The sequence below is a fragment of the Ambystoma mexicanum genome, chromosome 8, assembly GCF_040938575.1.
Source record: "Ambystoma mexicanum isolate Mex_15411 chromosome 8, UKY_AmexF1_1, whole genome shotgun sequence".
NCBI lineage: Eukaryota > Metazoa > Chordata > Amphibia > Caudata > Ambystomatidae > Ambystoma > Ambystoma mexicanum.
In genome coordinates, this window is record NC_090929.1 from 926,855,544 (window position 1) to 926,869,345 (window position 13,802).

The 13,802-nt window shown below is 43.5% G+C and overlaps 1 protein-coding gene across 2 annotated transcripts in view; it reads right to left on the reverse strand.

Annotated features, from left to right (window-relative positions):
• Nucleotides 1-13,802, reverse strand: part of NRG3 (neuregulin 3) — a 2,179,015-nt gene that overhangs the window by 1,809,089 nt on the left and 356,124 nt on the right. The gene's annotated exons all lie outside the window — the stretch shown is intronic.

Sequence of the window (13,802 nt, forward strand, 5' to 3'; positions counted from 1 at the left end):
CTGGGTGTGCTTGGGGGGGAGAGATAGATACTCCAACTGGGTGTGCGTGGGGGGGAGAGATAGATACTCCAAGTGGGTGTAGCCTGTAGTCCGTCGTCCAAATGCACATACAGATGTAAGCCAAAGTGCATCTGCGAGGGCCGCAACGTACTTGAGAAGAACGGACATGCAAGTATATGCTACACAACACAGATGACAATCCAAGCCTAGAAACATCAAACATCAAACCACATCCACACTGCACCACATTCCACGGCACAAAATACACAAATGTCATCCATGCCGTCAACATAGTCATGCTGAATTCGTACAGCACGACATCAACAATGCAATGTGCCCTTCAATGCATGCTAAGGGATACCCCCTAGCCATAGCAATGCACCACGAACCCATAGCACCACTGAAACGATGCCTCTCAGCATGGCAATGTCAATGTTGGAAGGGCAGTACACCACCAGTGTGGTACCAAATCTGCCTGGGCAAAGGGACACCTAAGTCCTGGCCTCACACAGGACATGTCAATTACTGTTGGAGGCATTAATGGGGCATGTCTACTTGCAGGGTTGAGCCCACCTTTGCACATTGCAGTTACACAGACCATTTGCATGTATGCTGTTGATTGTGTACTTGAATCTCAATGCCAAGTCAATGTTTGTGAAATGAACAGGCCACATTTGAGGTGAACAGTAACAGGACCCCATACCTTCCCCCATATGGGTGATGCCGTCTATCCCCTGAAGAGGTGGCTCCTCACACCTGTACGGAACCCACAGAACAGGCACGAAGAGGTATACAATCGTGCACACACCCGTACCCGCATCGTGATCGAGCAGACTTTTGGACTTTTGAAGTCACGGTTTAGGTGCATTAGCAGGTCTGGTGGCGCTCTCCTGTATGGCCATGACAAGGTGGCCAAGATCACCATGGCATGTGTCATACTGCACAATATGTGTATCAGACGGAATGTGCCACTGCCCCCTGACGTTGAAATAGAAGCACCTGATGAGGATGATGATGGTGATGGCAATGGAGGCGAAGGGGATGCATGTCATGTGTATTTATACAAAAGGAAGGAACATACAACAAGCTATATCAAAAATTAAAAACAATGTGTACCCTCAGATAGCAATTTCTTATAACAGCCACTTAACAAATATGGGCTGTATTCTGTGTTCTAAATAATCATCCAAAACAGTGTTACCCAGAAAAATATAATTTTTAATATATTAGTCTCTCTTCAGCACAAGTAGTACAACAATTTGTTTAAACAAAATATACACATCACCTAGTCATATACATGTTAAAATCATTCCACCTCATAGTATCAAAAGAAATGCCAGACATTTCATCAGCATATCACAACAATGGCAACTCAATTCTTCTCATTCCCTGTTGTGTGAACCAGCCCAACTTATATAAGTTTCTGTCCTCTGTGTTTCCAGTAACCGGACATTCATCAGGGGCAGAAGTAGTCCTGTGCTTCAGGTAAATTCTTCCTATTCACACACCAGATTGCTATCTCTAAGGGTAAAAAAGACAAAAACGTATCACTAATACGGGCATTATCGGTTTAATTAATCACCATAGCCAAACCCTAATCACCACTAGGGTATCAAGTATACAGTACATCATATACCTGATCTAAGGTCTAAAGAAAATATATATCTAGGACCTCAACAGCCAAACCAATTCTGGCTCTTCACTACTAAAGCATATAGAATTCAAAATTAAGTACCTCAAGTAATCTACCACGGACTGTAATCTTGTTACTGTCCTCCTCACCCCTTCACACATGGGGTTTAGGAGTATTCATCCACAGTAGAACCCAACAGAACAACAAAATATAGCTCACCCTGGGAAGTCCAAGATGTTCTTTTCCTGGACAAAACCAAATCTCAGTCGCAGTAAACACCCAATGTCTCCCTTTCGACTTCCTGCAGGCCTTTTAGTGCATAAAATAGGGGGAGTCTAAGGTAATAGCATAGTCCCAAAACATGTACAAAGAAGTGCTCCTCTAGTCCATCTCAGACGTGGGGTCTTACCTATCTCACGCTGTTCTAAGCCATCGAGTGCGAGTTCAGGTCGGTGCCCGACGGGATCAAGCCTCTTGCTTCTAAAGATTGTTCAACCTCTCACTCTGAAAAAAGGAAATTACTAAGTGAGCAAAAAGGAGAGCGGGGGGTAACTTAGAGAGTTCCCACCTCGCAGGACTCTAGTAAATATATAACATACCCCCAGCTTTTACCTTTTCAGGGGTAGCTGTAATCCTGACCAAAAGCAGTGTTCTGAGATCGGGACGCGCCGGACACACATAACAAATTTGTGGCAAATAGCCGTTCCAAAATCCCTATTACACGTCACTAACGTGACGTAATGACGTCATCGCGCTCCGCGTTGCGCAGCGACGTGATATGTCTTCGCGCCCGCTAAGGTCAGGCACGAATTCCATAAACAAGGCGAGGTTGCCAGGCAACCATGGCCACAGGGAACCCAGAGATCACCAAATTAACCCAAAAAGCACAGGGCCAATAGAGTGCCCATCAAGACACACTTACAGCTCTGCCAGGAGCAAAAAAGGGGGTGAAACAACCAGTTGGGTTCTCACCACCATAGCTCGCTAAGGACAAATATGCAGGCCAAAAAGTGCTCAAGGAAACAACCCGGACTCCAATGAAGGCCTATGGCAATGGAAACACAGCAAGACGCCCCTCAGAGTGTTGGTCATCCCACACTACAGGAGCAAGCAGAGATAAGATATCCCTATATTAGAATTTGTACATCATCTGTGTTTAAACAAGTTAGATGATTCTCCATGTGCATACATATGCTTATATATTACCCCTCAACGGGCCCCAACAGAAAATGCAACACTCCAATGACTTTTTTGAGCCTTATGTCGAAGACAAGTAGCTTGCTTATCTAATATTATGCCACTCAATATTCTCATTCAGTCCTGTGATGTGACTATTAGTGAGAAAGATAAGCTTCTGTTCTATATTAATCAATTTCCTATTGATTTCATCTTGAGATCTACCTTTAATCTTTTTCAAAGTACACCATTCAAAGTCAGAGAATGTATGTCCTTTCTCTTCGAAGTGTTTTACCAAGGGAGATTTATCAATATGATTTTTTTAAACAGCTACTGTGCTCGATCATACGAGTTATGCACTTCCTGTTGGTTTTGCCTATATAAATTAGGTCACACGGGCATTTGATCATGTAAATTACATTATCCGTTTTACAATTTGTATGCTCTTTTAATGCCCATTCTGAAGTTAGACCCAAATCTACAGAGGTAATTTTCTTTGTAAATGGACACATGACACATTCTCCACATGGATGATGACCCATCACTCGAGGCAAACCCCACAGAGTACTTTGGGCGCCCTCCTGACTGACTACCTTGTGTATGTCATTCTTCATGACCAGATTGCAAATATTGGTGCTCTTTTTAAAGGCTATCAACGGTAGTGGGCTGTTCATTGTCTTTTTCCAATTTCTACATATGATGTTCTACACTTTGTAGGACATGTTGCTGAAGGTGTTGACAAACAGCAATGGGGTGTCATGATCCACTGTTTTGGATGATTATTTAGAACACAGAATACAGCCCATATTTGTTAAGTGGCTGTTATAAGAAATTGCTATCTGAGGGTACACAATGTTTTTATTGTTTGATATAGCTTGTTGTATGTTCCTTCCTTTTGTATAAATACATCTGATCAACCAAATATTCTGAGTAACATGTTCTCGTACTGTCACCTGGATATGGCTAGTAATGCACTGGTGTCTGTTTGTGAGGTCACAATGGACCCTGGCATCAATAAAGAACACATAAACAATGAAGGAGTTTTGCTCAAACACCAGTGTATTTATGAACTTAAACAGGAAAATGTGTATGTCCCCAAACATCCCACCACCCTTCTCCCCCACCCCCCACAACAGTTCCATCACACCCTTACCCCCCCACCCCTCACAACAGTCCCATCACACCCTTCCCCCCAACTCCCACAACAGTCCCATCATACCCTTCCCCCCACTCCCCACAACAGTCCCATCACACCCTTCCACCCACCCCCACAACAGTCTCTCATGTGTCTTCCACAATGTATGCGTCCAGACATGCACGCGGAAGCATGAACATTAACTCCCTATTGGTCATTGCCAAAACCAGCATTGGGAGGCTGCCTAGAGCTGCGCCTGGTGGCGCGTGCGGAGCGTCGGGGTGGGCTTGACTGCCGCGAACTGGCGGACAAAGAAGGGGCAGACTGTCCAGGTGGTGGTGGGAATTGGATGTCCATAGCATCCGCAATACGTGTGAGGACCTCCCGAACTCGGATGAGCCCCCCACCAGCCTGTCTGTGCATGCCTCCATCCCCTACCTGGACTGCCTGGATGTCTCTGCAATCTCCTCCCTGAGACGGGCAGCCTCCTCCACGTGCTGCCCAACTAGCACAGTGAGACCCTGTTGCCGCTGGCTGATGCTGGCCAGGTCAAGGGCAGTGTCGGGCTCTGGTGGTGTGGCTGGTGTGCATTGTGGTGCAGGCAGGTGAACAGATGGAGGCACCGGGGTGCTACTGAAAGCTCCCATGGTCTCATCACCAGTGAAGATGGGGCCAGGTGTGTGTGGTGGTGATGGCTGGGGGGATTCCAGGGGGGCTTGGGGTGTGCATGCCCAGATGGAATTCTGTTGAGTTCTCCACATCAGATAATGGAGCAGTGGCTGCCGCCTCTCCTGCCGAACTGGCTGCAGCTAATGGTTGTCCCTCAGTGGCTGTGATCGGTGGTGGTGAGTGGACCTCCGGAGGTGGGGCAGTTGGCTTTGGTGTGGCCTTGGCAGTGGCGCTCGACCGATGTTTGAGACTCTGCAAATGGAGCCTTGTGCCTTTTCCCCTGGATGTTGTGGGGGTGTCCTCTGTGGGCTGTGGCCTTTTTTTCTTCTGCGCAGGGGGTGCCTGGGATGCATTCCCACCATCCCCACTGTCTGTATGTGACCCTGTCGGGGACAAGAAGGGGGATGGCATTGTTACATTGTTACATGGTTACAGTTCGATGTACTTAATGCAGGATACATAATCAATGCAGTTGTGGGCATTTGGACTTCATTGTGAAGGATGCAGGTGATGTGTCAGTTCAGTGGCTCATCCATGCAGTGTTTTGTGTGGCACTTGGCTCTGTTGATGTGTGCATGTGTGTGTGTTTGGGTCTGACACTGACATGGGCAGGGTGGGATGCAGGTGTGGCTGTTTGGTCATCCATGAGGTGATTCTGGGCTGACATTTGCAGGGACCAGTAGATTCACATTGCATGCTTTCATTGGTACACTTACCTCCATCCGAAGTGCATGCCACGCCATGCTCCATCCTCCCGACTCCCTCGATGCATTCAACTCCTATGAGGTTGGCACATGTCTCCTCCCATTCTTTTAGTTTAATTGCTGACCCCGATCCACTGTGTTGGTATTTTCTGCCAAGATCATTCTCACCCGGAGTCTAATGTCATCCCATATTTTCCGGCACTCACGTACATTGTGGGTGCTGGTGCCCACAGCACTTACTTTCAGTGCCACCTCCTCCCAGATTGCTTTTTTTTGGAGGAGTGTCTCCCGCCGCATGTCGTTTGCGAAGACCACTGCAGCATTTTCAGATAGGGTCTGTGTCAGCATTAGTAGCTCCTCAGTCGAAAACTTTTCTTTCCGCTGGCGGTCAGTTGTTTTTTTGAGAGCCTTGGGCATGGTAAGGGTGTTCCAGATATTTTCCAACAGCAAAGTCCTACAAACAGGTCCAGGGGGCAGAGGATGGCAATGGATTGTGTTTTTAAAGATGGCCTCCGTGCTCTTTCCCGTTCCTGTGCGATGACGATGTTTCCGGTTCCGCTATTTAACGACCACCGCTATTAGCGGTGACCGCTATTTGCATGCTGCATCAAAGCGGAGATGCTATCTGCACTGTCGTCGAAGCCGGTAAGGGACTATTGGGGGAGTTTAGCGGCATGGCAGTTGGGGCATTACCGGCATGGCACGATGCTCGTGTCCGCGTACTCGTAATGGTACCCTATTAGCGCCCTCATGCGAGGGCGGACACGTTAAGGGCGCCATGCCGGTAATTTGCGATTTTTAGCGCGCAAAGTGTAATGAGGCCCTTTGAATTTCGGCAGGCAGAAAGGCTGTGCCCTTTTCAAACCACTTTTTGCAGTAACATTCATCATCCTAATCTTGTCCCAAAGGAAACTTACATAGAACACAGCACTCCTGGGTTGAAAATTGGCACTCGTTTTTTGTAGAAAACAAATATATCCATGAATCCGTTGTATATAAATGCATTAGCAGCCAAACAGAAACTGTGGCTTTTAGATTGGATAGATACAAAGCAGAAAGTGCAAAAAACAAAATGTATACCCAATATAAATTGCATGACAAGCATGGGTTTCCTTCAACAGTATCTGCTAAATTGCACCCATTATTTTGGAGGAAGCGAATCCTGAGGATCAACTTAAATGCTATCCCAACTCTGGAGTTTTTAGGAGCTTGTTTAAAATTTGAAACAAGTTCCATTGGAAAAAAGTAGACACTCTTGTGACTATCTTTCCTAATTTGTTGGACTCAAAACGTAATTTTTATTCTAGTTTTGTACACAATATGTACTCAAGTACGATTCCACTTTTATGGTAGCATTTTGAAGGTAGGTGAGTCTCCTTTATTTTATCAACAGTGCTTTTTTGTAGAATATCTATTTCTTAATAATGCATTGAGAAAGAATTGTTAATGTTTAAATAGTTTTATGGGCAACATTATTTTCAGGATTGAGTAAAGAATGTATCAAACCGTACTACTTTATAAGTTGTTTTTTATCTTTTTATTTTGATTGTACAAGGTTTGTTTTAAACATGTGCACAATAAATAATTATAAGATACAGTACGTAGATATCTCAATTGTTTCATGAAGTTATGCTAATATATACATTGAATTCATGGGTGAATCAGGAATTGGTCATGCATAATATGCCAGGAAATGCTATATTGCATCAATTAATGAACAGTAATTGACTGGTGTCGTATGTACGATTTTCTGCACCCCTGCCCCCTAAAGAAAGCAAACATATACTTTTGCAACAGTCTGAAGGGAATTGAGTGCGTGTCTGTGTATTCATTTTTCTTTGGTTTAGTTTGTGTTTATTATTCTGTATGTCGAGCATCCCAGTAAGTATTTAGTTTTACTGCCACTTATTACAGAACACTCCTCTGAAATAGCATTATTAAACCATGGTTTCTTGAGCAGACCGTTAACATAACTTAATGTTCATCTGTATCTCAAGGTATTTATCAAACAGTGCTACTGTCTCTTCTAATCTGTAAGAACTTAAATCGGCTTTCTAACACTGCTCACTAATTCCTAGCTCTTAAAATCAGTTATGTAAAGCCTTTTGATCCTAATTATTTTCAGCCCCGATTTTTCACAGCGTCTCTGCTGTTACAGAGAACTATTACAAGTATTGAAATCACTAATTGACCCGCACACAATGTGAGCATTCGATGGCCATCTGATAGGCCAGGTCACCTCTTTATAGGATCATAGGCAACCCAAGAAATTCTTCAACCAATGGGGCTTCAGCAGTGAGGTGCAACGCGATTCCTTAGGCACAACAAGTAATGGAAACATGTATTGCACATTTGCTTCCTCCTAGAGATATTCGCTATAAAAAGAAACGTGTGATGGATGAAAATCGATGAATTAATGAAAAATACCAAGGCCTCCTTACAGGTACTGCAGCGACATTAAAATGGGCCATATTTCTGAATTCTGACTGATCTATCGCTCTGAGGGCCCGATTCATGGAATTTTTTGCAGGCTCAATGTGACTCTGAATTGCTGAAAAGTGACTTTGCAGTGCCGACACACACCTTGATTCATGGAACTGTGCAACGTGTATTTTTGCAGAGCAAGGTCCGTGCAAAGTCAGTGCATAGTCATGTTTGCAGTACAACATGACTTTGCACACATTTTGCACTGCAAAAATACACTTTGCACAGTTCCATGAATCAGGGTTTGTTTCAGCAGTGCACAGTAACTTTGAAACGTGCAACAGATTCCTACTTAGGAATTTCTTTTGCCTTGAAAAATAGAAAATGCCTGCTTTGTCATAGGATTAATGTCTCCATGAAGAAAGGGAATGGTAGTACATGAGGAATTATGACATGTGGTGTTGCCTATCCTTAAATAGAGTCCTTTTAATCTCCCTAATAGGGATAACAACAGACCATTGCTGCTCTTGGTAACAGTAATTCAGTTTGGTTGTATTAGCTGTGCTAATCTTTTAAACATTTAATGAGGTTATAACAATTCCCCTAGCGACCTTACATACCTCATGATTGCTCTGTTTACATTCTTGTTCGTTGATGGCTTCTTTCGTTGAGGATGGCAACATTCCCATAATCAATGCAGGGATTGGGCTGGATGTGCACAGATTCAGGAGCCACGAACAATTGCGTCACCAGTTTCTGAATCCATCCAAATAGAAAGCCAGTGCCCAGACCATCCCACACTGCATTCACAGTGATACAATGTCCTCAGCCTTGACGACAAACCTTTGAGCTCGAAGGAGCCCTGCTCCTGTTCACCTTTGTTTTGCAGTTAGGGACATTTAGAAATAATTAATGTAAGGTAGCCGCTAAAACGGCATCTAGCTTATAATTTGGAGGACTATTGTCTCTTAAGAGTTACATATCAGGGTAAGTAGAAATAGGGGAATGGGGCAATGAAGCTACAGGCTGTGGGAAATATGTACTGCAGCAGGTGATGGTATAGGACATTATCATTAAGTGTTTCCTGCAGTCTTGATAAGAACTTTAAAATCAATGATATGTTTTTTCAAGCCCCCATTACTTTGCATGCTGGTATGCGTAGGATTCCATTCAGGATGGGGGAGAATAGAACTACAAGTATGCTCCCTCAGCTCTGCATGTTTCTATAACAGTTTACTGATGTTCTGGTTGGTTTAATGTGTGAAGTATGTGTGTTTCAAGTAATAGCAACACAACTGTAGCTCTGATTGTTTGCACTTTTTAAAACATTGACACGTGACAGCTATGGCTTCACCCACATCCTCGCCCATCCTTTAGACCCAATTCCTTTCCCTGAAATCCTAGAGTAATTTATGTCCATTTTCAGTACTGCTCTTAAGAAGTATGAATTAAACTCCCAAGCAGAAATATGGATGCCTACAAGTTGATGCATGGTTTATGACTCTCTACCACTGCATGACCGGTTGTACTACAATTTTGGAAACTCCCCTATATTCCTGTAAAGTGTTTGCAGACAGTAGACATTAGTTCGACATTTTTTGTTTTGTTTTATAATATGTGATTGTAGGTGATTTTGCAGCACTTTCAGTGAAAGTTTACATTTTAATTGTGATCTTCACAATGTAGTTACTAATACAAGTTTTAACCGATAATTGGAAGGCTGTTTGGAACATTTGTTTTACTTTAATGATCGCTTTTATAGTGCTGACCCTGCCACCCAGCTGCTTCAGCGGTGACACATAAGAAAGCATTTGTATTAATTGTTCACATTTTAGTTTTGAGACTATTAACACAGATGTATGATTTAATGATTGTGCCTTTTGATCAGAAATAGAACTTTCTATCAAATTTAAAGTAACTGGACCTGATGCATGGACATATTTGAATGGAAAATCGTGAAATTGTGTGCAAATCTGCATGCAAATCCCTGTGCAGCGATTATTGGAACAGAAAGTGTGGAACTATTCCGGGACTTGCGTGGATTCCGCACAGGCCCAGGGCGTCTTTGCGAGTGGACAAGTCCCTTGTGTGAGACTCCAAGCAGTGTATTGGCCGGGCCTACGCACCGTCCCAAATAGGGGACGGAACAAGCAGATTGCAGAAGAATAAACAAAAATGTGGACGTGTTGATGGACGGTTCACGGACAAGCAATCACATACCCATACCAACGCAAATACAACCGTATTCATCGATTTGAACTCGGAACGTCGCAAAACATCACACACAAACCCCAGAACCCATGTGCCACATGATAGCATGCGTTAAGGCCAAAGGCCTATAGGAAAAAACAAGTGCTCAAAACGCAGATCATATTCACGTGGGGGCGTGTCACAGGCACTCCAGACGCTCCATGGGCATAGTGTTGTTTTGTGTGGGAAATTCTCTGAATACGCAGAGCACATAGATTTTCTTTGCGTACGGCTCGGAAAGTCGTTTTCAGCTTGCCGGTTTTGCAGGCTAAATGTGCCTTTTTTCAAGAATCTGGCGCACTGTTTATTGTAGATAGCTGGTTTATATAATAACCAGGAATGTTGCAATGGCATTTATGCCACAAAGTGGAGCCAGTGCAGTGAGAGAAGCACCGAGTTATGTCTTGGAATGTCTTCACTTCTGTAGCAAGATGAACTGTGGCATGAAGCAAAACTGTATGATTTAGTGGTGGGGACGGTTTTGCCACTTTGTCCCGAGACAGTACAAGAGATTATTTCACAATGGGGTTGTATGGCAGCAACTCTTCAGCAGTGATTGTGCACTTTTTCTCATTGGTACAACTTTTGCCCCAGTGTAAAACACATACATATCCTTTCAATGCGTTGATGCCCCGGGACAATTTTTCGCTGGTGCAAAACAACATTGGAAAATATAGTTGTACATTAAGGGCCTGATTCAAAGAGCGTGTTCCTGTGGGATTGCACCATTATAAAACTGGTCTGTGAATTAGGCTCCTAATATCATAGTGCTGATGGCATTAATTAACCTGCACTTGTGCAAAGCTTTTGTAATAAGTCACTTAGGGCCTGATTTGCAATGCCCTTTTTCAATGGGGTTTTGCCTTTCAAAATTGTTTTTGTAAATCAGATCCTTGATGTCCTTGGTAGATATGATGTACTTGAACCTGCCTGGCAAATGCAGTTGCTAGCGTTCACTGTGAGACAGATTACAAAGTAGACATTACAACAGACAAGCAGAGTGCTCAGCAGAAAAGCTCACAATTTAACAAATTGATCCGATGCGGATGGAGTCCAAGAGCATAGCTCATGACAGGATAGCCCTGGAAAGGATGGCTCTCTTATGGAGAGGTCTACTAGGAAGTGGATTTATCATTGGCTGAATCCTGAAAATGTGTCCTCTATTCAGAAAGAGCTGAAAAGTTGCCTTTGTGGAAAGGAAAGTTACACAGAGGAAAAGCACACTTTCTGAAATAAGGTCATACTGTTAAATATCTGTAGTCAATCTTTCAGACATTTCTGTTTTGTTATTTACAGAACATGTCTGCCTAAATGATGAATTGAAGACTATCAGAAAAGGAAACTGTTCATTAGTAGTGCAATTAATATTTTTGTGTGTCCATCTGTGTTTACAAATCCAAGGAGCTGGGACCAGGCAACTGAGAAAAGTCGAGGGCGAGTTTATGAATAGATACAATCAGTGGTTAGGCGGGACTGGGATCTGCTACTCATGTTTCCAAATGTTCCTTTTTGATATTCCCATCTTTTCACTCCATGGGAGCATACAAGAAAGGAAGAAGTGAAGAATGGCTTCTGGATACAAACGTTTGTGATGCTAAAAACACACAGCCTAATTTACTAGTGTGTTTTAAAATGGCGCAATCCCATGGAAAAACGCTTTGTAAATCAGGGCCATGCTTTTTTCCTGCCATATACACACAAGAAGAAGATTTGATTATTGTGTTGTTATTAAAGATGCCTGGGTACTTAACGCTTCTAAAGAAAAATACACTTGACCCGAACAATCCAACGAATGACTGTCCTACTAGAACAGTGTCCTTCCTTCTCAAAATACAGGGCAAAGCAGCATATCTGCAAATCCAGAAATATCTGGAAATGCACAATCCGCTTGGCTTGTGCAAATCTGGTTTCCGCCCTGGTCATGGAACCGAAACAGCATTCCTGGATCTAAAAATCCAAATGGACGAAATCTTAGACAGCAGCAATTTAACAATCCTGCTCCTGCTAGATCTCTCAGCTGCTTTCCAATTAGTGGACCACAAAATATTATGCCAACAAATCTCACCAGCTGCCTATTTCTCTCCCAATGCCCTAACCTAGATAGAATCTGTCATTTCAAATTGAACGATGAGGGTCTTCCCTAACACCGCCAAACCCCCCCCAGTCCCTGTCTCTTGTGGGGTCCCTCAAGGCTGCAGCCTCTCACTGACGCTGTGTAATATTTTCACTAAGCCACTCTTCGACCTACTGGACAACTTCTGTGTCTCCTATGCAAACTATGCGGATGACACCCAAATTTCCATTCCCATCAAGGGTACCCACAACTCTGACTCCATTGCACTAAACCAAATTTACCAAACCATCTAAATCTGGATGCCTCATCATGGTCTACAGGCCTCATTATGACCCAGGCGGTAGAGGGTTAATGGCATCGGTAGAGCTGCCGGCAACGTTAACCCTCTACCTCCACATTAAGAGGTCTGCTCGTGGGTCCCGCTAAGGCGTCCTTAGCTCCTATTTCAGCAGTTCCTTGCCATTCATTTAAGACCTGTAGCCAGTCAAGGTCAGCTTTTGTGCACCGAAAAACTCAGATCTCAAATTATAATCAGCGCTCAGATGCCTCCGGGCTGGGTGTGCTATATAAATTGCAAAATAATTAAATTAATTAAATTACACTCTTTGGATTCTTGTCTCTGTCTAGACCAGTTATGATACCCAAAGTGTATCCACTACCTTCTGGTTGGTGCTTGCTGTTTTCAGTGTCCATATGGCTGTTACTTAGCTCGCATTTGCCTCTGTTATTCCACCCCATTCTGTGCCACAACCCCCTGTTCTCCCCTTCTCACTTCTCCCTTCTATAGTCCTTGCTCTCAAGCTGCTCCAGGTCATGTCCTTGAGGTTTTTTCCTACACATACACAATGGGGCATGTTTCCTCAGCTGCATTCTCTACCTAGCAGTTATATTTTTAGGGCTAAAAATGAATCGTCATGCATGGGTGCTGAATGGCTGATTCTTAAAAAAGAAACACGTGTGTAAATTGGACTTGCACCAGAATTGTGGAAGAAATGCTGCAGATTTCATGGGCTTTATCCACATGATTGTGCTTCTCTGCAATACACCATCCCAAAAAAGGAGTTCAAATAAAGTGCAAAATATTACCAAAGTGGGTGGAAATCATGCAAATCAAAAACATTAACCATGCAAGAGGAGAGTGCCTTCTCAACCAAGACTTCAAAAGGCTCCAAAATGAGTATCCAGAAAAACTGATGCATTATTTGCTTAGAAACATGTTCTTCAACCCATTCTCCAATCAGAGAACTGAGCAAGTTCAATTAATATGAGTGGTAGACCCAGAAGAGAATCATACTTTGGCCAATCCAGACACACCAAGCAACACAGTACACATGTCTGCAACATAGTTGCTGAACACTTCAGTAAAATGGCCCGTCTCCCGAGCATTATGCTACTGTGATGCCAGATGAGGATAAGAAAGGGTATATAGAAGGATAACCCTATTCCGACTGGCAGATAAATGGTCACCCATAGGTACCAGTACCCACAAAATGCTATACTGGAGATGTTAAGAGAGTGAGAGGTGGGTCTAACAGCACCTAAAATGAAAGAACCTACCTTACCTCCAACATTAAATCTACTTTCGGCTTTGTCAAGTTTTACCACCAGCTCCTTTAGGAGGAACATGGCACATTATCAGGGATTATCCCGTCCTCAAGTCAAGTGGTTTACAGCAGGTCCTCACCATTATCATTCCATCTGCAAGACAACACATAGCCATGTCCCATGATGCCGACA